A 25,832-nucleotide genomic window follows, 5' to 3' on the forward strand; every position below is an offset into this window, starting at 1 on the left:
CTCTATGCAGAATTTAATTGCGGTGAATTTTTATTAAGGTGTTTTGGTAGTAAAGTTATAATCTTCGGAGTTATAGAGCTATAATTGAAAAAAATACGATTTGTCGTCGCCATTTTGTTTATAAAAAAAGTAGCACACTATATGCGGACTTTGCATACCTATATTAATAATATATAGGATCTTATAATTCGATTCCAGCAATAAAATTGCTGGTAAATAAACTTTCTTTGTACTTTACTGATTAGGCCAGCGTATTATAACTATTTTTTTTTCAAAATTGAAAGATTATCATGATTATTTTGGTTATTATTGCGATCGTAATTTGTTAATTAACAATTGAATTGTTGCTAAAATATTCGTTTAATTTTCACCGGCTTCTGGAATTACAATATATACCAAGAAAGCTTTGATGTTACTAAGTTATTTAATTATTGATTAATAATTACTTACCTAAAACTTTATTTGAAAATTACAGTTTTTGTTAGGAAAACCCGCATTTTCCGAGGAAAATTTTCGTCGGAGCAAATCGTTAAAAACATATCTCTATGCAGAATTTAATTGCGGTGAATTTTTATTAAGGTGTTTTGGTAGTAAAGTTATAATCTTCGGAGTTATAGAGCTATAATTGAAAAAAATACGATTTGTCGGCGCCATTTTGTTTATAAAAAAAGTAGCACACTATATGCGGACTTTGCATACCTATATTAATAATATATAGGATCTTATAATTCGATTCCAGCAATAAAATTGCTGGTAAATAAACTTTCTTTGTACTTTACTAATTAGGCCAGCGTATTATAACTATTTTTTTTTTCAAAATTGAAAGATTATCATGATTATTTTGGTTATTATTGCGATCGTAATTTGTTAATTAATAATTGAATTGTTGCTAAAATATTCGTTTAATTTTCACCGGCTTCTGGAATTACAATCTATACCAAGAAAGCTTTGATGTTACTAAGTTATTTAATTATTGATTAATAATTACTTACCTAAAACTTTATTTGAAAATTACAGTTTTTGTTAGGAAAACCCGCATTTTCCGAGGAAAATTTTCGTCGGAGCAAATCGTTAAAAACATATCTCTATGCAGAATTTAATTGCGGTGAATTTTTATTAAGGTGTTTTGGTAGTAAAGTTATAATCTTCGGAGTTATAGAGCTATAATTGAAAAAAATACGATTTGTCGGCGCCATTTTGTGTATAAAAAAAGTAGCACACTATCTGCCGACTTTGCATACCTATATTATTAATATATAGGATCTTATAATTCGATTGGTAAATAACTTTTCCATGAATTTTGCTAATTAGCCCAGAGTAAATTATTATTGCTCTGAGTGCTATTCATAACAGCTTAAATCCCGCTGGGCCTAAGCGGATTAGTGAAACTAATCCGCTGATTTATGGAGTACCGAAAATCTGGGTATTTTAAAATATTTTTTCTCCCTCTAACTTATGTACCTACCCATTTGATTTCAGATTTATTTATATCAATTTCTGCTCTTATTTTTGAAAATAGAGAGTTGGCGCAATGATAAGATTTGATCGTTAATTTAAAAAGAATCTATTGGTATACATTTTATTGAATTTGAGTGACATTATATTTTCCATAATATGTGTGCGATGTCCTTTATATAATTTGGAGTATATTTATTTTCCCTGTTTTGTCCTGGATAAAGTAAGCAACGAGAAATACTAGAAGCCACAAACTAAAGGTAATACATTAAAATAAATTAGCTCTGAGAATATTTTTTATTCGAAAGTTTTATTAAATTTTGGTTTTGATTTCATGAGTAGCAATTAAAATAATTAATTAATTACTCGAATTAATAAGATGCTGTTCAATCTCATAACAGAGAGAAAATGCAGAACATAATAATATATACGTCTTCCCATTTTTTGTAACACATTTTTTTTTCTTTTGCTTACACTTTTCTTAACATACCTCTTCCAGTAAATGTATGTTCCCCAGTTTCCTGGATTTTGTGTTTATAGCCAGATTCGATCGGCTTTCTTTTTGATATCTACCAACTCTCTTATTTCTTGTGACCATAAATACAGATCTTGGTGTCACACATTTTTCTTATACTCTGTGGCCCCTTCTGCTGGATTATGGATACAGCTTTTTATTTAACAGTATAGCTCTTCCACCGTCTTGTTTTCTTTCCTATTATTTTGTAGCTTTGTAGCCAGCGAGTTAATAGAAAAAATGGATGGACTCATTCTTTACACTTCCCCAATAACAAGTGTTTATACTTATTTTTCCGGAAATTGTTTGTTCATATTAATGGTCGCTGTTATTTTTACTGGATATAATCAACACCTTTGCCATGGTTAAGTGGTAATCCGATCTATCCTCGATATACCCTTTCCTCCAAAAAATTATTGACACCTGATGATATTATCAATCATTGACCTTAGCTCTCTTAGACCGGGCAGTATCGTCGCCCCCGCTAGCGCAATTATCCCGATTCGATTTTTTTGCACAAACTTACTCAAAAAGAGGTCCTTATAACATATCCACAGGGTGCTGGACGGTGCCGTGGTCGAAAAATTTTTTAAACAATTTTTTTTAACAAATTCACAAAAATAATTTTTTTATTTCCAAAAATTTTTTTTAGATAATTTGGGTCATTCTGAGCAAAAAAGGTCTCCTGTCATTTTTCTCTAAAATTGACTGTTGTCGAGTTATACGCGATTAAAAATTTGAAAAATGCGAAAATCGCCATTTCAAGGCTTCATAACTCGATCAAAAATGCTTATTATGAAATTCAAAAAGTGACAAAATCAAGATTCAAATACCTTCTTCAGCGTTCTGAAGAGGTTTTTGCCATTAATTTATTACAAAGCTGTTATTTTTAGTTATTAACAATTAGCGCTATAGTCTAACTGTATCGTCGCCCCCGTTAGCGGAACAATTTCGATCAGATTTTTTTGCACAAACTTACTCAAAAAGGGGTCCTCATAACATATCCACAGGGTGCCTTGCGGTGCCGTGGTCGAAAAATTTTTTAAACAATTTTTTTTAAACAAATTCACAAAAAAAATTTTTTTTCATTTCCAACAATTTTTTTTAGATAACTTGGGTCATTCTGAGCAAAAAAGTTCTCCTGTAATTTTTCTCTAAAATTGATTGTTGTCGAGTTATATGCGATTAAAAATTTGAAAAATGCGAAAATGGCCACTTCAAGGCTTCATAACTCGATTAAAAATGATTATTATGAAATTCAAAAAGTGACAAAATCAAGATTGAAATACCTTCTTCAGCGTCCTGAAGAGATTTTTGTCATTATTTTATTACAAAGCTGTTATTTCTAGTTATTAACAATTAGCGGTATAGTCCAACTGTATCGTCGCCCCCGTTAGCGGAACTATTTCGATTAGATTTTTTTGCACAAACTTACTCAAAAATAGGTCCTTATAACATATCGACAGAGTGCCGGCCGGTGGTCGAAAAATTGTTTAAACAATTTTTAGACCACGGCACCGGCCGGCACTCTGTGGATATGTTATAAGGACCTCTTTTTGAGTAGGTTTGTGCAAAAAAAATCTAATCGAAATAGTTCCGCTAACGGGGGTTAGCAGTTGGACTATAGCGCTAATTGTTAATAACTAAAAGTAACAGCTTTGTAATAAAATAATGCCAAAAATCTCTTCAAGATGTTGAAGAAGATATTTGAATCTTGATTTTGTCACTTTTTGATCGAGTTATGAAGCCTTGAAAATGGCCATTTTCGCATTTTTCAAATTTTTAATGGTATATAACTCGACAACAGTCAAGTTTAGAGAAAAATGACCAGAGACCTTTTTTACTCACTTTGATCCAAATGATCTAACAAAAATTATGGGAAATGAAAAAATTATTTTTGTGAATTTGTTTAAAAAAAATTGTTTAAAAATTTTTTCGACCACGGCACCGCACGGCACCCTGTGGATATGTTATAAAGACCTCTTTTTGAGTAAGTTTGTGCAAAAAAATCGAATCGAAATAGTTCCGTTAACGGGGGCGACGATACAGTTGGACTATACCGCTAATTGTTTATAACTAAAAATAGCAGCTTTGTAATAAAATATTGACAAAAATCTCTTCAGGACGTTGAAGAAGGTATTTTAATCTTGATTTTGTCTCTTTCTGAATTTCATAATAATCATTTTTAATCGAGTTATGAAGCCTTGAAAATGGCCATTTTCGAATTTTTCAAATTTTTAATCGCGTATAACTCGACAACAGTCAATTTTAGAGAAAAATGACAGAAGACCTTTTTTGCTCAGAATGATCCAAATTATCTAAAAAAAATTGTTGGAAATAAATAAATTATTTTTGTGAATTTGTTTAAAAAAATTGTTTAAAAATTTTTTCGACCACGGCACCGCCCGGCACCCTGTAGATATGTTATAAGGACCTCTTTTTGAGTAAGTTTGTGCAAAAAAATCGAATCGGAATAATTGCGCTAGCGGGGGCGACGATACTGCCCGGTCTATCTTGTTAGCTCTATCCGTGTATATTTTGTATATCTTTATGAACGTAGACTCCATTTGTCGCTTTTAGCGATAAGCAATCTTAATCTATATTTGAGTGTCATATGCAGCAGCATAACTTATTAAATTTCTTATTAAATTTCTTAAGGTAGATTACGCAATTTGCAATTTTTTTTTTAATTTTGCAATAGAGTGTTACTGATTTTTATTTGACTTTATTATGTTTTATTTATATTGACGATTTGTATAATTTTAGTAAATTGTATTTGTTACTGTTTTTATTTATGATTCTTGTAAGCTTTGTCTATAAAATTTTTAAATTTTTCATGACAATAAAGCATATTTCTATTCTATTCTATATAATCATATAAATGAATATATCGCGCACGATTTTCATTCAAAATAGCCTTTCCATACTTTCCGATAATCTGACTGTTGTCCCTTCTTCCCATTTGGGGATTTAAATCTTCCAGAACGCATGCTGCATTGTTTTTCCTAATTCCTTTTAATAAGTTTAGTAGAATATCATAAAATTCTTCTTTAATTCGTATCATTTCCTATATAGGGGAGTGCATTTAAATTTTCACTTCGGAAAAAATCAAACAAGATAAATCTTTTTGTAATTTCATTAAGAAATGTTTAATAAACAACATATCAAAAAGTTCTACTCGAGAAGTGGGTGCTTCATTTTTTATTAAACAAATGAACAGCGAAGTTAGATGTTTTTTTAAATAACTCCGAAAATATGCTCTTTAGAAAAAAACTGACTTGACCATTGAAAAATTCAGAAAATTTTACAAAAAAAACCTTATATAAAGATTTTTCTAAAATTAAATCTCTAGCTTCTGTAATTTTTTATTTATAACGCTAAAGTCACCCTTCTCACACACATTGGGGCACTGTAAACTAGAGTTGGAAGAATTGCACGGTTGAGTTTTTTTAATGTAATTCTTTAACTAATGGATCAAAAGAAATTTTACAAATTGGACATGAAAGAAGATGAAACAAGCTATCTTATGGTTGTAATATAAAGAAATAAAATGTATGGACATAAGTACGGTGTGGGCGGAAAGTACGCCTTACATGATTTTTGTTTAAAAATGATTTAAAAATGTGTAACTAATACAGTTTTATTTATAAAACTCTCAAATTTGCACAATTTACCTCTCAATCATCTTACTAAACGAAGTTTCATTAAAAAAAAATCTCAAAAATTTAATTCAAATAGTACGATGTCTCAAAAAATGTAATTTTTGAAAACTTTGTAGTTTTACAGAATTTCCACCAATTTAAGACGGTATTACTCAAGTTTGAATAAATCTAATACAATTTTTTTGCTATTTTTTAAAGCTTGGGATGTAATCTTTAAAAATCACTGAATTGTTTTAGTTTAAACACTTTCTTTTTGAGAAAACTAAGAAAGATAACAAAAATGGAATAAAAAAACCCAAAATTACCAGCTGAAAAAATGTATATACAGAGTGATCAAAACTTTTTTTTGTAAAACTTACCTAAAATAGATTTAATAATAAGCTTCAACAATAATAAATGTTCAACAAAAATTTTTTTTTAGCTCTTATACAGTATGTCTGCGTAACTTGGAACCTATTGATAACTTTTTTAGTATCAGTTTTACGAAAAAAAGTTATTCTTTATAAAATACTCTGCATCGTATAGAACATAAGATGCAATCATCAAATATCTAATTTTGTTAATTTTATACGAGGTATGTAAAAAAATATGAATTTCATTTAAGAGTAAAGTACCTTTATATTTCACAATATCGAAAATGTTTATAAAGAAAAGTTGTTTGGAATTAAATTCTATGTTCCAATATGTAATTATATCCTTTTAATCGAAAATATGTCTTTTTTTTAATATTCTTTCTAATACATTTTAATTTTTAATATTATTGTGAAAATTATTTGTTTATCTTTTTTTTAAGAATAAAATTCCATATTTGTTTGATTGGATTCTACTTGTTTTTCATTTAAATATCCGCCATTTTGGATCCGCCATTTTGAAATTTAAATTTTTAATCTTTAATTCAGATTCAACAACCTGTTCAAAATAAAGACAAAAAATATTTTAGAAAAATGTTCTTTTATGTTCTTTTTAGAAAATCCGCATTTTGGATCCGCCATTTTATAGTTTGTAATGTTAACATTTAAGTGAGGTTTATCAAAGCTCTCAAAAATAAATATGTTATGTAGAAATAAATATATTTTGTAAAGAAATTATGATTTTACAACTATTTTTTAAGTTTTTGGATCTGCCATTTTATAATTTAAGTTATCAAAATTTGATTCAGGTTCAGCAACCTCTCAAAAATATCCACATATATGTAAACAAACACGTTTTATAAAAAAATTCGGATTTTACAACTAATTTTTAAGGATTTTGGGAAAAAATCCGCCATTTTGAATCCGCATTTTGAATTTGCAAATTGTAATGTCAGATTCGGGTTCAGCATAATCAAAACTAAAATAAAAACATTTTTTATCAAAATAAAATGTTGAATTCACCCATATTCTTAACATTATTTATACAAAACAATTGTTATTGTTTAAACAATTAACAAACGACTAGCGGCGAAATTTGTGAGTAGAACTTTTTACTTTAACATATTTATAAACTAACAAAAAAAGTTTTAGAAAAATATAACCTTGTTTGATTTTTTCCGAAACATTGTATCTTTTCGTTCTAATTGCACTCCCCTAATAACATCATCTTCGATGGAAGCATAAACCCCAACGATAACTACATTATGGCCATTTTTAGTCAGCTCTGTCATGATAATTTTCTCGTAAACTTCATGCGAGCTTTTACCTATTCCCTTAATTTATTTTAAATGAGTACAACTATGTATATCCCTGTGAACTATATTAAAAATATTTCAGATAATTCTAAAATCAAAAAACTAAAAAAAAAACTAAGTCTTCAATCTAATAGCACACAAAACAACATCCAAAAATGTTGCTCTACATCCTACCAGATTGAAAACAATGGGAAACCTTCTCTGGTAACAGCTTCGAGGCTTCTACAATTTGCAAGCCATAACGGATGCTGAGACTAAGGAAGATGAGGAAATTTTACAATTTATAATTCACGTCATTATCTGCTCAGCGCGGTAAAGTTCCAACGAGAATGGTTCCCTTCGTACTCCTGTAACGAGTAAGCGATGGACTACCCAGCTAATTGAAATAATATTCGAAAATATTACCTCAATCAACCAAGATAGCCATCGTCGCACCCTTAGCTTAGCTCAGTCACTCAGGTGCGTGTTAGTCTTGTCCTAACCTTAGATATGAACTATGAAAATTGGAATGGAAGCAAACAAAACATAGTTTTAACCAATCATGTTTATTTTTCGTAAAGATATAAAAAAAATATGACTTAGTAAATTGCATTAACAAATGTATTCAAATTCTTGCCAAAAACTAACAATTCTGGATTATACTTATGGCTTTTGGTATTCGGCTCGATGGTAACTTCTTGATGTCGAATGGTACTGCTGTTGTGGACTTCTCGTAGGCCTAGGCGGATCTTCGGCCCTAGGCCCCTGCAGCGAAAGATGTTGTAGTGTGGTGCAGCCTAGATTTCATGGTCAACTGTTGTGGTATAGCCCTAGTTCCATCACCGGTGTGGATGGCTTGAAGCTCCCGAAGGGAGAAAGGTTAGATTTCTTTCCAAATCTATAAAATAGAGACACCTATCAATCATCAAGAAGAAAACCAAATTGTACCTTTGCCAAATAGTATTCAGAAATAGTAAATGGCAAGGTTAAATTACATGGAATTTAGATGAGGAGAATAGTTAAAATTTTGATTACTAAACGTGCATATTAATAGATGAAAAGAAATATAGAAACCAAACACATGGTTGAACATTTGAAGGTTAGATATAAAAAAAACATTAGAAAAACTGTTAGACGGAGAAATATAATTACAATATAATATTATTCTTAACCCAAGAGGAATGATTTGATGGAACAAAATTATTTAATTTTGGAATTACATGCCTTTTTAAGGATTAATTTTTCCCTTCCAGTTTATGTCAGGGCGTAGGGGTCAAGTCGATGAAGTGACACTGTCATTGAAAACGACATTTAAAATGACAACCAAGTACTATGAAGTAGCGGCATGTTCCGTATTGAAAATACAGATATTTAGAGAGTATGAATATACGAGGTATGTTCAGTATGTTCAATCGATGATTTAAATGAAAAGAGATATAGTAAATAAAAGAGGATAATAAAAGAGGGTGCCAACCGATTTTTAAAGGGAAAAATGAATAATTATTAATGAAATATTAAGGAAATAAGGTAAAATAATTATTTAAAAATAAAATATCAAAGATGTGACATTTGTAACGTTACACTTCAATCAGAGTAAACATGTAAATAAAAAATAAAAAAAAATCAAAAAAATATTGATTTACATGTTTACTCTGATTGGATTACGAAGGGAACCATTCTCGTTGGAACTTTACCGCGCTGAGCAGATGGGACGTGAATTATTAATTGTAAAATTCTCTCATCTTCCTTAGTTTCAGCGTTCGTTATGGCTTGCAAATTGTAGAAGCCTCGGAGGTGTTACGAGAGAAGGTTCCCATTGTTTTCACTCTGGTAGGATGTAGAGCAACATTTTTGGATGTTGTTTTGTGTGCTATTAGATTGAAAACTTAGTTTTTTGCTAGCAGTTGCCGCTAGGGCGTCCCTGCCATTTCGTTCGTTGCAATCCGTGACTGCACACCGGGGTTTGTCCTAGTTGGGTCAGAGAGAGAAGCATATGTGCCTCCTGATGAGAGACTAATAAGTTTAGAAATCGGCAGAGGTGCTTGCTGTACTCTCTGATTGAATTGGAATAATGATGCGGCTATAGTTTCGTGTTGCAACGAAATTGAAAATGGTTATTCATTTTTGATTTTTTTTTGAATTCTAAAATCCTTTAAAAATAATCAATTACAATATTGTTTATAGAATGTTAAATACCAAAACATATTAAATACCAATCAGTTGTTTACCGCAATGTAGGGCGCATATCGCATATCAAGGTGTGTTTTGCTGACACAGTGACTTCTGCCAAGTAAGCAGTAAACATATTATTATATCATATCTAAACTTGACATAGGAATTAAAGTAAAAAATATACAAACATATCGATCTAGTAAATAAATAAAGACGAGAATGGTTAGACGACAAGATTCAGTTAGATTTGGGGTTGCTTGATATGTGCGCCTAGAGTAATACATGATAAGTGCCACCATTAGCTAAGTATGATCCGTATTAAACAACGCATTTAATAACCAATAAAATACGTATGGACATAATAGTGTATTCTGATGAATAATCCCATCAGAGGGCAAATACCACCCCTTATTTATTATACCACGTTTTGCTCTATTACGCTTTGGTACACCCTATACATTTGCGTGTGGTTATCGACTTTAGTTACCTTTACCCTTTTTCTTTGTTTCCGTCAGTACCAGGTCCGCCTAAAGTGGGGTACAGCCGGTAAATTTTACCGGGGCCCGGCGATTTAAGGGGCCCGGCGTCGACCAGACCAAAGACGTAATTTTTCTTGTTTTTTTTTGCTGCTCACTTTATGTGCCTAATAATATAATGGGTTTAGTTAATACTCAGCTATATTTAATATGACCTTTACCGCTATTTTGAAATATAGGGCCTAGTATTGAGGCGACTGATAATTATTTTGAGCCCGACGCAATATTTCTGTGAAATATTTAATATTGTCATATATTATACAATAAACAACTTAACCAGAAGATTTAATGCAGCAATTGAAATTCATTCGCTATTTAACATTTTATGGATATTCTGAGATGAAGATAACGACAATATAAAGAAAAAAAAAAAGATATATTGCGCGAGTTTATAAAGAAGACGATAGAGGAGAATATTTGTGAATCTCAACTTTCTGCAATAGATGTACTTAATAAAATTAAACATCCCAAATTGGAATCATTATTTCCTAACGTCGTTATAGCGTCAAGAACATTTTGCACATCAGTTAACTGCCCTAGCAACTTTGTGTATTGAGAATGATTTGGCAAAATCATGTGATTTTTCGAAAATTATAGACATCTTTGCCAATAAAAAGCTCGAAAAGCACCGGTATTGTAAATATTTTCACTATAAATAAAAATATAATCAAAATTTAATAAAAGTTATATTTGAAATATTTCTTATTATTTATTATTGATAATTTTATTTCCAGAAAAATTAAACAATTTTTTTCGTTCTTCACTTTTTGCCGGGGGCCCGCTCTTCGCTTCTTATCGGGGCCCGCTCATCCCTCTCGGTGGCCCTGGTTAGTACACTTCCATTTTTCCAGTTCCTATAACACGTCCCGCATGCATGGATTTAAGAAATAATACAGACTTCCGTCGCGGAGATGGCACATGAAGAAGAAGAAGAAAATTGGAAAGTTATATCATAAAATGACTTCCAAATTTTAGACTCTGTAACTGCAAATACGTAAATGCATTTAGATTTAATGGAAATTTTTCATAAGGAAACATAAATTCAAAACTGCCAGCGGAAAAATTAATGACTTGCACCATATACAAATACAAACAGCTTTTTTATAAAACTGCAATTTTCAAAACGATTTGTACAATACATACGAGAAAATATTTCAATCATTCGCAGAAGTTTCTTTTCCTCGTTCAAGTCTCCCAGCCATGTAGGTTATTTCCCAGAGGAAATAACACCAAGTTTAGAAGTGGAAGGAACTAAACCGCGACGGCAGAGCTCCTTATAGAACGCTCCTATGACGGTGTACTTCGTTAAGAAACACTAGGGAGTCATTTTTTGGGGAAGAATCTAATTACCCAGTGTCAGTGACTTTATATTATATAAAAATTTCATATCAGCCATTGACCAAGTTTAAGGAAAGTCTTAAATAAATAACGTGAAAATGTTCACTTAAGTGCAAGTAACTTAAAAACCTCGAAAATTAATTGGCTGTTCCAATTCAATGTTTAAAAATTTTTTTCTTAAAGATTCTAGGAAATTATATACATGGTGTTTCAATTCGAATGTATAGTCTGTGAGTTTTAGATTCTAGAGCTCAAAATATTATGACGATTCCGCCGTCATTGCAAAACTGGAGCTATTATTTCAATTTGTGTTCCCCATCGAATCTCAATTTCAAAATTTGACTGGAATATTCAGATTTTTATCTTTGTAGTATACTGGCCAGACATCTAAAGAAGTTTGAACATGTTGAATGCTTGTTGAGGTTTTCGTATCCTCATATGCATATCATCTTCTTTACCTTCTCTTTCTGTTATGACACTCCTTCTTTTTTTTTAACGTGCCCTATCAAGTCCCCTTGACGTTGGCGATTAAAATGGCGAAACTGTCTTTGTCTTGAGCTATTCTAAATAGTTTTTCTGCTTTCTTTATTCATGTCCACTCCCGGATATTCTTCAACCAAGAGGCCTGCTTTCTACCAATTCCTCTGCGTCCTTCGATTTTACCCATCATAATATTTTTCTTTTCTAATTTATTATTGTCTCAGATTTCTCACCCCTTGATGTCTGCTCTACAGTTATTAATACGGGACTATCTGATCATGAAGCAGTGTATACGAAGTTTAACATCTTCAGCAAACCCTCCTCAGAACCCAGACGTTTAGGTAGGATTTTTTCCGCCCAGAATTTTCGTAAATTCCAAAATTTATAAAATAAAAATGTATACCATTCCATACTTCGTCCTCCAAAATTTATGCTTAACTACTGAGTGGCAGTTTCCTTCTATGGACGTGGTAGTCCTGTCGCCAGGGGGGGTACAACGGCCTCCTTAATTCAGATGGACTTACCCAAGTTTTTTTTATATATTTTGACCCGCAGAATACGAATTTTTTGGGTAACAGTTGATCCGGATGTCGATAAGATTGTTATAGACAAAGAACTTGAGGAATTACATAACAGCGATTTCTCGCAAAACAAAACATCTTTTTGTATTTTTTGGGTCATTTTAAGCAAAAAATATTCCTACAAGTTTTTTCGTAGAATGCATAGTTTTCGAGATAACCGCGGTTAAACTTTCAAAAAATCGAAAAATTGTAAATTTTAAACCCGAATAACTTTTGATTAAAAAATAAAGTAGCAATTCTGCTTACCGCATTTGAAAGTTTAAGTCAAATTATATCGGTTTTGATTATTTGCATTGCTAAAAATTTATTATTTTATTGTTAAACAAAGCTGTAAACTGTAGTAAACACCTAGTATGTGAGTGATGTTTTCTATGATTTCTCATTTAAAATCGAACGAGTACGTAGAGTAGCTACAAGTGCAAGCGAGGCAATTTCTACGTAGCATGCGGTAAAACGCATGTATTAGGCACGGGAAACCTATGTGTTTATAGATTAGTTTAACAATAAAAAAATTAATTTTTAGCAATGCAAATAATCAAAACCGATATAATTTGACTTAAACTTTCAAATGCGGTAAGCAGAATTGCTACTTTATTTTTTAATCAAAAGTTATTCGGGTTCAAAAATTGCAATTTTTCGATTTTTTGAAAGTTCAACCGCGATTATCTCGAAAACTATGCATTCTACGAAAAAACTTGTAGGAATATTTTTTGCTTAAAATGACCCAAAAAATACAAAAATATGTTTTGTTTTGCGAGAAATCACTGTTATGTAATTCCTCAAGTTCTTTGTCTATAACAATCTTATCGACATCCGGATCAACTGTTACCCAAAAAATTCGTATTCTACGGGTCAAAATATATAAAAAAAACTTGGGTAAGTCCATCTGAATTAAGGAGGCCGTTGTACCCCCCCTGGCGACAGGACTATGGACTATAATTTCAGTGTTTTTCTAGATAAGCTTATCCGCATCTTCAATAAAGCTTTTCCTTTAATTCCTATTAAGCCAAAACATCGAAAACCTTGGGTTACGAAAGGTATCCGCATATCAGCCAAGAATATGCGTTCACTTCTATACATCAAGAAATTTACTACCAATGTGTCTGTCACTGAATATATCACGAAGTACAGGACAACATATCTAAAACTTGTCAAATCAGCTAAAAAAGCCTATTTTCAAAATCGTCTGGGAAGCTCTAAAAGTGTTGCAGAAGAAACCTGGTATATAATAAACGATCTTCGAAATAAAACTCACACAGCTCAATCATTTTCCCTTCCAAATCCTGAGAGTCTAAACGATTACTTCGTTAATGTCAATAAATATAACATCAACTATTTTGCCGCAAAAAGATCCCATTTCCTATCCCCCTAATTCAAGAAAGGTCTCGAATTCATTTTTTTTTAAAACCAGTCGATAACTCTGAACTGACCCAAACAATCAATAGTATCAAAAGCAAATCATCCTGTAGTACTGATGGACTATCTATAAAAATTTTCTCTAATCTCACAGAAAATGTGTCCTCGTCTCACTAATTAATGATTCCTTCGAAAAAGGTCAATTTCCAGAGTGCCTAAAGACAGCCATTATTATTCCTCTTCATAAGGGTGGCGAGAAATCTAATGCCTGCAACTATACCGGGTGGTGAATTGGAAAGCGGGCCATAGGAAACTCAATGTAAAATTCTAAGCTGTTAAATTCCTGCTTCCCTAATTATTTTACATCAAAAGTCATCAGAAACTATTTGTAGAGAATTGAATTCTCTATTGAAAACAACTGTTAATATTGTTCTATGAACAATAATTATTCAAAATTTTGTAAAAATATAATACAATTTTCAGAGTAATACGCCAAAGCTAGGCCACACACAATACAATAATGTGTATAAGATTGCATTTGTTGACAATGAATTTATTATATTAACAATTAGAACTGTCAATTTTTTTAATTATTTTATCATTTTTTGTTTAAAACACAATAAAGTTGATAAGATACCCTTAGTTAAGGAGAAAATATTAATAATAAAGATATTTTCTTCAGTCAATAATGTGCTCACTGTCAGTTAAATAGTAACGTGTGGCCTAACATACCCACACATACCTACTGCGGTAAATACATTATATTTTTCAAAATTTTGGAATGTGTTTAAATCGTAGAACAATTGTAACTTCTGTTTTTAATACAGATTTCAATCCTCTACAAATAACTTCTCATGACTTTTGATGTAACATAATTAGGGAAGCAGGAATTCAACAGTTTAGAATTTTACATTGAGTTTCCTATGGCCCGTTTTCCGATTCACCACCCGGTAGACCTATTGCCTTACTACCGGTACTCTCCAAAATTATTGAGAGATTCATTAAAACTCGACTTATGTCTTTTATCGTTGATAACAACATTTTATCTCAAAATCAATTCGGCTTTTTAACTAATAAATGTACCACTGATGCCATGTTTTCTGTACTACATGAGGTTTATCAAGCACTAAACAATAATTTTTATACTGCCACTGTTTTCTGTGACTATGCCAAAGCTTTTGATTGTGTAAATCACGACATCTTGATTAAAAAACTAAATTTCTATGGAATTAGAGGTATTTCTTTGAATTGGTTCCAATCCTACTTGAATAATAGGAAACAACTAGTTAGAGCAAATGATACTGACTCTAGTCTCAAAAACATTGTATGTGGAGTACCGCAAGGTTCAGTATTGGGTTCTCTTCTGTTCCTTATCTTTTAAATGACATCACTAATTTAAAAATCGATGGGAACATTTTTCTTTTTGCTGATGATACCAGTATCATTTGGAGCAACTCAACTATAGCATCTCTTCATGAAACTATAACTTCGGATCTACTGACGATAAAGACCTGGTCTGACTCTAATTTACTCTCTTTTAATGTAGATAAAACAGTAGCATTATCCTATAAAGGAGCTCTTCAACCTTTGCTTCTTAATAACAGTCAGATCAGTACCGTTGATTCTGTAAAATTTCTTGGTATTTTTTAGACAGCAACCTCAAATGGTCCCTTCATATCGATTCGTTAAGTAAGAAACTCGCCTCAGCTTGCTTTGCAATAAGATCTGTCTCAAGGGAACTCAATTTAGCATCTTCTAAAATAACATATTTTTCATTATTCGAGTCTCATCTTCGATATGGTCTTCCTTTTTGGGGTTCTAGTACAGCTGCTCAATTTGAGGTTATTTTTAAATTGCAAAAAAGAGCAATAAGGTATCTGTTTGGCCTCAGAAGATCTACACATTGCAGAAGTTACTTCAGGAATCACGGAATTTTAACACTTCCATCTTTATATATTCTAGAAACGGTTTGTTTAATTCGTAAACACCTTCATGCCTTTCCAGCAAGGCCCAATCATCTTTACTCCACCAGAAATTCAATCTTTGATATTTATTTACCGATCCCATGCACTGAGTAGTAAAGAAATCTATATTATATTTCGCAAAAAAACTTTACAACCATCTGCCTTTACAACTTAAATCTGCAACATCTTTCCCAAAATTCCGTAAACTGACAAAAGTCTATCTATCTGAAAGACCATATTATTCAATAGAAGAATTTCTTAATGAATAACTAAGAAAATTGGGTTTCATACGCAGTAGCTTAAACTGTAAATTCCTAATGTTGTATTTTAGTTGTTGTAAGTATGTTCAACTTTCAATTTGCAATGTATATAAATTTTGCAATTAATTGTTTTTGTCTTTGGTTTTATATCTTATTTACTGTATATTGACGATTTATCTAATTTTATTGAATTGTAGTTGTTATTTGTTATTTCTTGTTGATATTATTTTTCTTTTGACTGTATGTAAGCTTTGTCCATAAAATTGTAAAAATTTTCAGTGACAATAAAGCATATTTCTATTCTATTCTATTCTAATAAGTTAAAGAATATTATACCGGTCTCCCCTTACTACGTGTCCAAAATAGGCTATCTTTTTATACTTGGTGTTATCAAGCCACTCGCGGGCAGCATTTGCTCTCTTAAGGACTGCCAAATTTGTCAGCATGGCCGTCCATGGAATTTTCAGTGTACGTCTGTGCAGCCACATTTCAAAGGCCTCCAAACGATTAATGGTAGATATTTTTAATGTCCATGCTTCGACACCATACAAGAGGACTGACCAAATGTAACATTTAATCATGCGCTTTCGAAGTTGAAGTTGCAAGTTATCATTACAAAAGAATCACCTCATTTTTAAAAATGTCGTGCGGGCTATCTCGATTCTATATTTTATCTCTTTATCTGGATCTAGTTGTTCAGTAATATGACAACCAAGATATTTAAAACTGGATACTCTTTGAATTATATGACCATCAACATATATAACCGTGAATCTTGATGGACCAAACGGCTAAATACCATTTATTTTGTTTTTGAACAGTTTATGTTTAGGCTAAACTCTTTTCCCACTGTATCAATGGCATTTAAAAGGTGTTGTAATCCATTCATATCATCACTTAAAATAACTGTATCGTCTTCATATCTGATTGTATTTATCAGAATTCCATTAACTTTCACACCCCATTCCAAATTATGCAGCGCTTTCTTAAATATTCTATCTGAATATAAATTGAATAACACTGGGAACAATATACATCCTTATCTGACACCTCTTTGTATTCTGCATATTTCTGTTGATTTTCCATTTATGCAAACTGTCGCTGTTTGACGCCAGTATAATTTTTCTATGATTCGTATATCTTGACTATCAATTCATTTATCTTTAATATTTTAATTAATTTGTGATGTTGTACTCGATCAAAGGTCTTCTCATAGTCAACAAATACAACAAAGACGTCTTTCCTTTGATCTCGGAATTTCTGCAATAATACATTTAATGCAAAGAGTGGGTCCCGTGTTCCCAGTCCATTTCTGAATCCAAATTGTGTTTCATCCTGGTCTTCTTCGCATTTATCTCTGATTCTACTGTGGATGATAGGTAGAAAGATTTTCAAAGTGTGGCTCATAAGGCTTATCATTCTATAATCGCTACAGTTTTTCGGACGTTGTTTTTTTTTTTGTAGGGATATGAATTCGGACTTTAACCAATCTTCAGGGATATCAGCAGTCAAATAAACATCATTGAAAAGTTTGACTAGTATTCCAATGTTTTTCTCATTTATGAGCGTTAACATTTCAGTAGGTATGTTGTGACGACCAACGGCTTTCTTGTTTTTTTTTTCAATTTTATAGCACGTAGTATTTCTGATTTTAATATTTCTGGTCCTTTACCTTCATCTAAAGTCTACAGTTCCTCGGGTCTATCATCATTATACAGTTCATTTATATAATTATACCAGGTAGTTCGACACTTCAAGATTCGTAAATTTATCCACATTTTCAAGCTTCATGTTGTTAATAACAAATGGTATGTTGTTTCCTGCATTGATTCTGATGGATTTGGTTTTATTAACATTAATTTTCAAATCTATTTTATTGGCTTCAGTGAAAAGTGTTTCCAATTGGTCAGCCACATCTTGGAAGCTCTGTTCTAAGAGGCAGATATCATTGGCGTGTTCTACGTCCTCTAACGTATGATTAACATCCATTGTATACCTTCTGTGTTGGAGTCTAGTTTGGACATGGACTAGAACATGTATGTTAAATTCGTCACTGTTGATCCCATTTGTGTGTCACGCTGCATTTCGTCTAAGTGTACAATGACTTTACAATAGAAGTAACTTTTTGCGGGATGTTTTTTAGATCTACAATTTTTCATATAGCAGCATTAGATAAGCTGCTAAAAGCGCGTTCGAAATCAAAATCACCATCTCTAAGGGTGTGTTCTATTCGGTCGATATTAATCTCACCACAGTCTTGATGTGATGTAGTGTATGCAGGAAGATTATGGTCTAACCTCGCTTGATTAGCCCGAGGTTCAATTTTGTTTGTTAAAATTTTCAGTACCATGTACAGAAACCCAATTTTTGCACAATTTAAGCTTGCCCTGTTTTGAAAGCTTGACAGTATTGCCTGTTTTCTTTTCTAAACCGCTGGAATGCGGTTTGTTTCCTACACTTCTCGGATTTTAGTATACAAAAGTTCAACAGTTAGATGCGGAGCAGTTTTTACTATTTCGGCAGCAATGTTGTCGATTCCTATGTACTTGTTGTTTCCCAGAGCTTTGATAGCTATTATTCCGCTAGATGATTGATCTTCTCCAAGTTTATGTTAAGCGACCTCGTTTTCCTTGGAGATTCCACTGTAGGGCTGTCTTTGCAAAATTGAAGCTATTGTTTCGGAATGTGTTACCCATCGAATCTCAATTTCTGGACGGTATTTCATTTTCTACCTGCCCTGTTTTGAAAGCTTGATAGTATTACCTCTTTTCTTTTCTAAACCGCTGGGATGCGGTTTGTTTCCTACACCTCTCGGATTATGGTGTGCCAAAGTTCAGCAGTTATATGCGGATCAGTTTTTACTATTTCGGCAGCAATGTTGTCGATTCCTATGGTCTTGTTGTTTCCCAGAGCTTTGATAGCTATTATTATCTTCGTTTTGGAAGAGGTCTCATGTAGGTTACTTTCCAAAGGAACAAACACCAAATTTAGAAGTGGAAGGAACAAAACTGCGACGGCAGAGCTCCTTAAAGAACGCTCCTACGACGGTGTACTTCGTTAAAAAACACTAGGGAGTTATTTTTTGGGGAAGAATCTAACTACCCAGTGTCAATGACTTTATATTATAAAAATATTTCATATCAACTATTGACCAAGTTTAAGGAAAGTCTTAAATAAATAACGTGAAAATGTTTACTTAAGTGCAAATAATAAAAACCTCGAAAATTAATTGGCTGTTCCACTTCAATGTTTAAAAATTTTCTTAACGATTCTAGGAAATTATATACATGGTGTTTTAATTCGAATGTATAGTCTCTGAGTTTTAGATTCTAGAGCTCAAAATATGACGATTCCACCGTCATTGCAAAACTAGGTCGGAGTGTGTACCCATCTAACCTCACTTTTTGGACATTATTTCATTTTATACCTTCCAGGAGCATCATTTGAAATTTTGCTAGGGGGGGGGGGCAAACATTATGTATACAATACATTATATTATATGCAAACATAATACACAATTGATCTATTTTTGAGCCTATCAAATGACGCCCCTGATACCTTCTTTTGTTCAGTCAGGTGTAGCAGATCTTCGTGTCTCATGATGCTAGGCCAGAAAATACTAAGTACTCTTGGCATTTGTTAACAGAGACCTGCAATTTGTTTTTAAGGATTTTTGTCACTTTTCAGGTTTCACATACGTAGATTAGAACTGAGAGTAGAACTGACATGAAAGGATCCCGCAGAAACCTTATCTGAAATGGCTCTCTGTCAAATGCTCTGAACCTTTGGGTACTGGTAGTCCATGATGTGTACAACAAAAGACTCCATGGGCGCGTAGCTCCAAAATATCATGGTTTTAAGATATAAGCCTCTGAAATTATAGGTACAGTGAGGACGTTTGAGTTAGAATAAATTAATTTTCTCGAGAATGGGCGACTCTGAAGATAAATACGAATCAGGTCGATTTTTATTTTTAAATTATAATATTTTGGCACAAATAGCATACTAGTGACGTCATCCATCTGGGCGTGATGACGCAATCGATGATTTTTTTAAATAAGAATAGGGGTCGCGTGCTAGCTCATTTGAAAGGTTATACAATTCTCTATTCATTAATATTATAAACATTAACATAAGTACCAGAGATCGGCAGCTCTCGCCAGTGGCGCACAACACCCTTACATACCCCTACATGCGACACTATTTTATACACGAAATTTTCGATTTTCTAAACCTGACTGAATTGAAAATTGGGCCAAATGCCATCTTAAAGTTTAGGACAAGACTTGCCCATTCATATGTCAACTGTCCATTTTGGTCCAAGAGTGTGCATTTTATGGCCCTTCCCATTTAGGGTCTGTTTTTCGTTCTCGTCCCCAAAACTCCCAAAAATTTCAAAAATTTAAGTCCGATCTTTGCATCTTCTGAGAGTACTGGTCTGTATCTTTCCAACGCATGTCTAATTTTGAAAATCGTTTATACCATTCAAAAGAGCTTAGAAATATGACTCAATTTTTTTTTGACAATAATTGTTGTCCTGACATCAGACAGATTCGCTTTTGAAATCTCATCTCTTAGTTGCCTGTCACCTCTTGTAACATAATGACCTAATTTGTAATTAATGTTGTTCTGAAGCTATTTTCTTGTGGCATTTTTACAATTTTAACTATTTAGAATGGGAAATAAGCCACAATATTATTAAAAAATGATTTTTGATGATTGGTTGTCTTTTTAAAGACAGATCACATGCTATGATTTTTTTGTGACGGATATTCTTGAGTTGGGGTTGATTTCATGTAATCGAATGAACTATCTTTCAGTAAAGTCGTCCCAGGAACGCAACTCATAAATATTAGCAATATCATTTTAAAGTCTTCTACTTTAAAATGTATCATATGTATCTGAATTGCCGATATAAATGAGTCAAATTAAATAAATTATTAGAAGAATTTTTTTACTAAGCAACAACATTTTTGTTTATATTAATAGTATTTTGTATTTTGACAACGGCACCCGATTTGGGCGTCGAAACGTTAATAAAAATCATTTTTTAATAATATTGTGGCTTATTTCCCATTCTAAATAGTTAAAATTGTAATTAATGGTAAAAAAAACTTTTATTCGAGATACTTTTCCAATTATGGATAGATGGCCGTATAATCTAAAAAAAAAAACGATTGTTGGAAATGGAAAATTAAATTAAAAATGGAAAGTCCCCACTAAAATGGAAAACTTTACTTAACTTTTTTTGGTTTTAGGACCTACTCTTCACAACCCAATAGGTCTCCAAAGCGCTCGAGTGACTGCACATTTAGCATACTTTGCTCCCCTACCATAATTACCCAGTGTTAGTGATTTTATTTGAAAATTTTATCCGAGCCAATGTCCATGTTTAAGGAAGTTATTAAATAAATAATGTAAATATGTTCACTTAAGTAAGTTAAAAACCTCGAAAATTAATTGCGCGTTCCACCTCACGGTTTAAAAATATTCTTAAGGCGAACGGAGCAAAATGCAAAATTTGGACGCATGTCAACATTTTCAATGTGTTTTAAATGTATTTATTTTTTTCGAATCCTGAGAAAACCAATACGTATTTTTGAAAAATTTAAACGCAGAATGAAAGACTACTTTATTACCGAGGGCCGAAAGTGCCGTAGAATAAACAAAAAATTTCATTTGAATGAAATTTTTGCAATTAAAATCACATTAAATGTTCTCTTTAATTTTCACCCGTGTAGCTTATTAAAATAAACATTATAGAAGCTTTTAGGGACTTTTGGCTCTCGGTAATAATGCAATCTTTTATTCTGCATTTAAATTTCTCAAAAATATATATTTGGCCGCTAATTGTTTATTAATTGTTTAAACAATTTTTTTGTATAAATAATTTTAAAAATATCGTTGAATTCATCATTTTACTTTGATCAAATATGTTTCTATTTTGTTTTTGGTTATGCTGAATCCGAATATGGCATTACAATTTGAAAATTCTTATACAGAAGCTCTTATACAGTATGTTTGCGTAGCTAGGTACCATCTGGAAAACTTTTTTATTATCAAAAATTAAAGAAAATCTTCTGTGTAAAAGGTATATTTATTTAAAACCCCAATAAAGGGCTACATTAAAATACAGAACGTTTTCGCTCTAAAGAGAGCATCATCAGTGTTCTGAGCAAGCTCTACATGCTAAGCCACCAAAAATACATGGGTTAAAACTAGTGTTGCAAGGTCCGTTTTGTTTTTAGTCGGTACATAAGCAAAAACAAATCGGGATTTAGGGTTATAGATCGGGACAAATAAACAACAATAGTCCATTAAATGACCGTTTTGGAGTGTAATTTTCAGTCAACTACTAATTGCATGAAAATCTGGTTTAAGGTTCTACTTGCCTACTTCAAAGTTGAACTTGTACCGTTGGTTGATTTTACTTATGGGGGTGGCAGTTACAGTTACCCCTTTTCGGGGACAAAAAAACGCGCGTTTAAAGTAAGTCCCAAATTGGATCAACTGACTAACTCTAAAAAACTTTTGTTCTATATAATTTTTAAACTAAGTCAATACTTTTCGAGTAATTTTATCGAAAATAATATTCTTAGTAAAAATGTAGATTTTAAAAAAGCAAAAAAAAATTGTATGTTCAGAAAGTCTTTAAAACCACTAAAAGGAAAGTTGTAGCTCATCAAAAATACGTTCTTATTCGTCAAATTCCAAATCAAATTTTTCAACTTGAAATAACCAAAAAATTAAGCAATTTTCCGGCAAAATCTATTAAAATTTAAAGTGTTTAAAAAAATCTTTAATTTTGTTTTATATAAAAGTCTCTAGCATTAAAACTCAGCGAGTTATGCTCAAAATAAAGTTGGCCCCTTTTTTGGTAAAAAAAAATTGTGAAAATCTCCCCCTATTTAGCACCGTAAATAAAGTTAATCGCTACCGGTTTACCATTTACTTTATATGTGTATTGTTTATACGATCTGTAAGGTTTACCGGTTGGGAGTGCTTCGTTTGAAAAAAATTGGGGTTTTATAGTAAAAAAATTTTTCCTAAAATATTAGAAAATAAAAGTATTGGGGCGATACTAAAAATCTCAAGGAGTACCAAGTAGGTAGGTTTTGCTTTTATAAATATGATATATTCATTTTGTTTTTCTGTAAGACAAAAATTGGTTAAAATATGGATGTTCATATTTTGCATACACTCGTCATTAGTGACTCGTTCAGGCCCTTTCAATCATGTAAAAAATACATAAGTAAAGTAAATTGTTTGTAAAGCGGTAACGATTAATTTCATTTGGGGTGCTAAGCAGGGGGAGATTTTCACGATTTTTTTACCAAAAAAAAAAAGGAGTCAACTTGATTTTGAGCATAACTCGCTTAGTTTTGATGCTAGAAACTTTTTAAAACATAAAAATAAAGCTTTATTAAAAAAGTTTTAATTGGTTTTTCCCGAAAAGTGCTTCATTTCTTGGTTATTTCACGTTGAAATATTTGATTTGGAATTTGACGAATAAGAACGTATTTTTCATGAGCTACAACTTTGCTTTTGCTGGGTCTATAGACTTTACGAGTTCACTATTTTTTTAATTTTTTTATATTTGCTACATTTTTGCTAAGAATATTTTTTTCAAAAAAAAACCATACTGAAGTAAAAACTTCTTTTGTATATTGGTATAAAAAGTTTTATTAAAAAAACATAAAAGTCCTCCAAAAGGATTTGCAAAACGTTTTCAATCTGAATCAGATCATCCTCAGTGCGTTCTGCTTCACAAAAGAAACTAGCAACTTATTTAAAAAGGTTACATCGATATAAATGGTTTACATAACAATAAAGTGATATTTGTAGCGACTCCAAGTCGATGTTACAAGATGAAATGTGCTAGGAGTGCTCAAAGGGCAACATGGTTCCCTGCTCGTTAAGAACTCGTGGTTTTTGCCAGTTCAATGGACACAGACCGAAAGGGTCTGTGTCCATTGAACTGGCAAGAACCACGAGTTCTTAACGAGCAGGGAACCATGTTGCCCTTTGAGCACTCCTAGCACATTTCATCTTGTAACATCGACTTGGAGTCGCTACAAATATCACTTTATTGTTATGTAAACCATTTATATCGATGTAACCTTTTTAAATAAGTTGCTAGTTTCTTTTGTGAAGCAGAACGCACTGAGGATGATCTGATTCAGATTGAAAACGTTTTGCAAATCCTTTTGGAGGACTTTTATGTTTTTTTAATAAAACTTTTTATACCAATATACAAAAGAAGTTTTTACTTCAGTATGGTTTTTTAACTATGGTATACAGCCAGCTACGGGGACTTTCCCATTGATTTTGTTTTAATATTTTTTTCGATCAAATACTTATATTACTTTTTGAGTTATTTGTGAAAATCGTCTGAAAACGTGATTTTTTTGTCGAAAAATAAACATTTTCAATCGTAAATAACTCGAAAAGTATTAACTAAGTTAAAATTCTATAGAACTAAAATTGCTTAGAATTAGTCAATTTATCCATCTCCGGACTTAATTTAAACGCGCGGTTTTTCACCCCCAAGTAGGGGTGACTGTCACCCCCCGAATAAAAGCAACCAACGGCACAAGCCGTCCAAATTTTCATGCAATTCGGAGTTGATCCTGAAAATTACACGGTATCGCCGTGTTTCTATAATATTTATGTATTTAATCCTACATAATAATAATAATAATAATCAGACAAAATTACAAAAAAAATCGTAGATTAAGTAAATTATTTATTTTTTAAAAATAAAAAAAAAATGAATAACCATTTTCAATTTCAATATTTATTTTTTATTAAAATTATATTTTTCATTCGATTTTGCCGCTTTTAGGAGTGCCTTGTTTTTATAACATAGTTATAAAATTCACTGCAAGTCCTCCTGAAATTGGTTTTCGTGGGTGAAAATCGGGACATTTCGTATCCCGATCAGGTACAAATCGGTACGCGTCCCCAGACCCCTTAAAATCGGGACGTCCCGCGCAAATCGGGACACCTGGTAACGCTAGTTAAAACCCTTAAAACGCCGACCAAAAGTCTTACATTGGCGTGTTATATATTAAACCCTGGCGATGGTTGAAATTTAAACAAGATATACCTCAAAGCATCATATGACTATACCACGTGTACCACAGTCATATGATGCTTTGAGGTATATCTTGTTTAAATTTCACCCATCGCCAGGGTTTAATATATAACTAGAGACTGGAAAATATGCACTAAAAAATGTCTAAAATATGCATGCAATATGCATTTTAAAACAAGCTGAATATGCACAATTAACATGCAAATATGCATTTATATATGCACTTATTTTTATATGAATAATTTTATGGTTTACGTTAAATACATAAATAAATAAAAAATAATAAAAATAAATAAATAGGTTTGAATTTAAACCAAATTGTATTATTATTTCTTAATATATTTTTTTAACTTCAGGTTTTGTGACAAATAAAACGGCAAAATATTTTATTTTGACCACAAGATAAATAAGAGTACAATAAAATAAATGTACATATTTTTATTGTTACAATATTGATTCATATTTTCTAAACTAATATTATAAAAAGAGTACAATAAAACAAATTTACATATTTTTATTGTTACAATAAATAATCATATATTGATTCATATTTTCTAAACTAATATTATGTCTTCTATCTGTTAATATTTGTTTATAGGCAGAAAAAGATCTCTCAACGTCACAAGATGTAATTGGGGCATATTTAAACTTTGCTATTAGAGACGGATCCATATTAATATTTTCATCGAAGTTTCCAAAATTGATTATATTATTTATTGAACGCAATAAAGTGAAACCCTCATTTTTGTTTAAAACGTCATCAAGTTTATCT

Source organism: Diabrotica virgifera, chromosome 9 (assembly GCF_917563875.1).
Source record: "Diabrotica virgifera virgifera chromosome 9, PGI_DIABVI_V3a".
NCBI lineage: Eukaryota > Metazoa > Arthropoda > Insecta > Coleoptera > Chrysomelidae > Diabrotica > Diabrotica virgifera.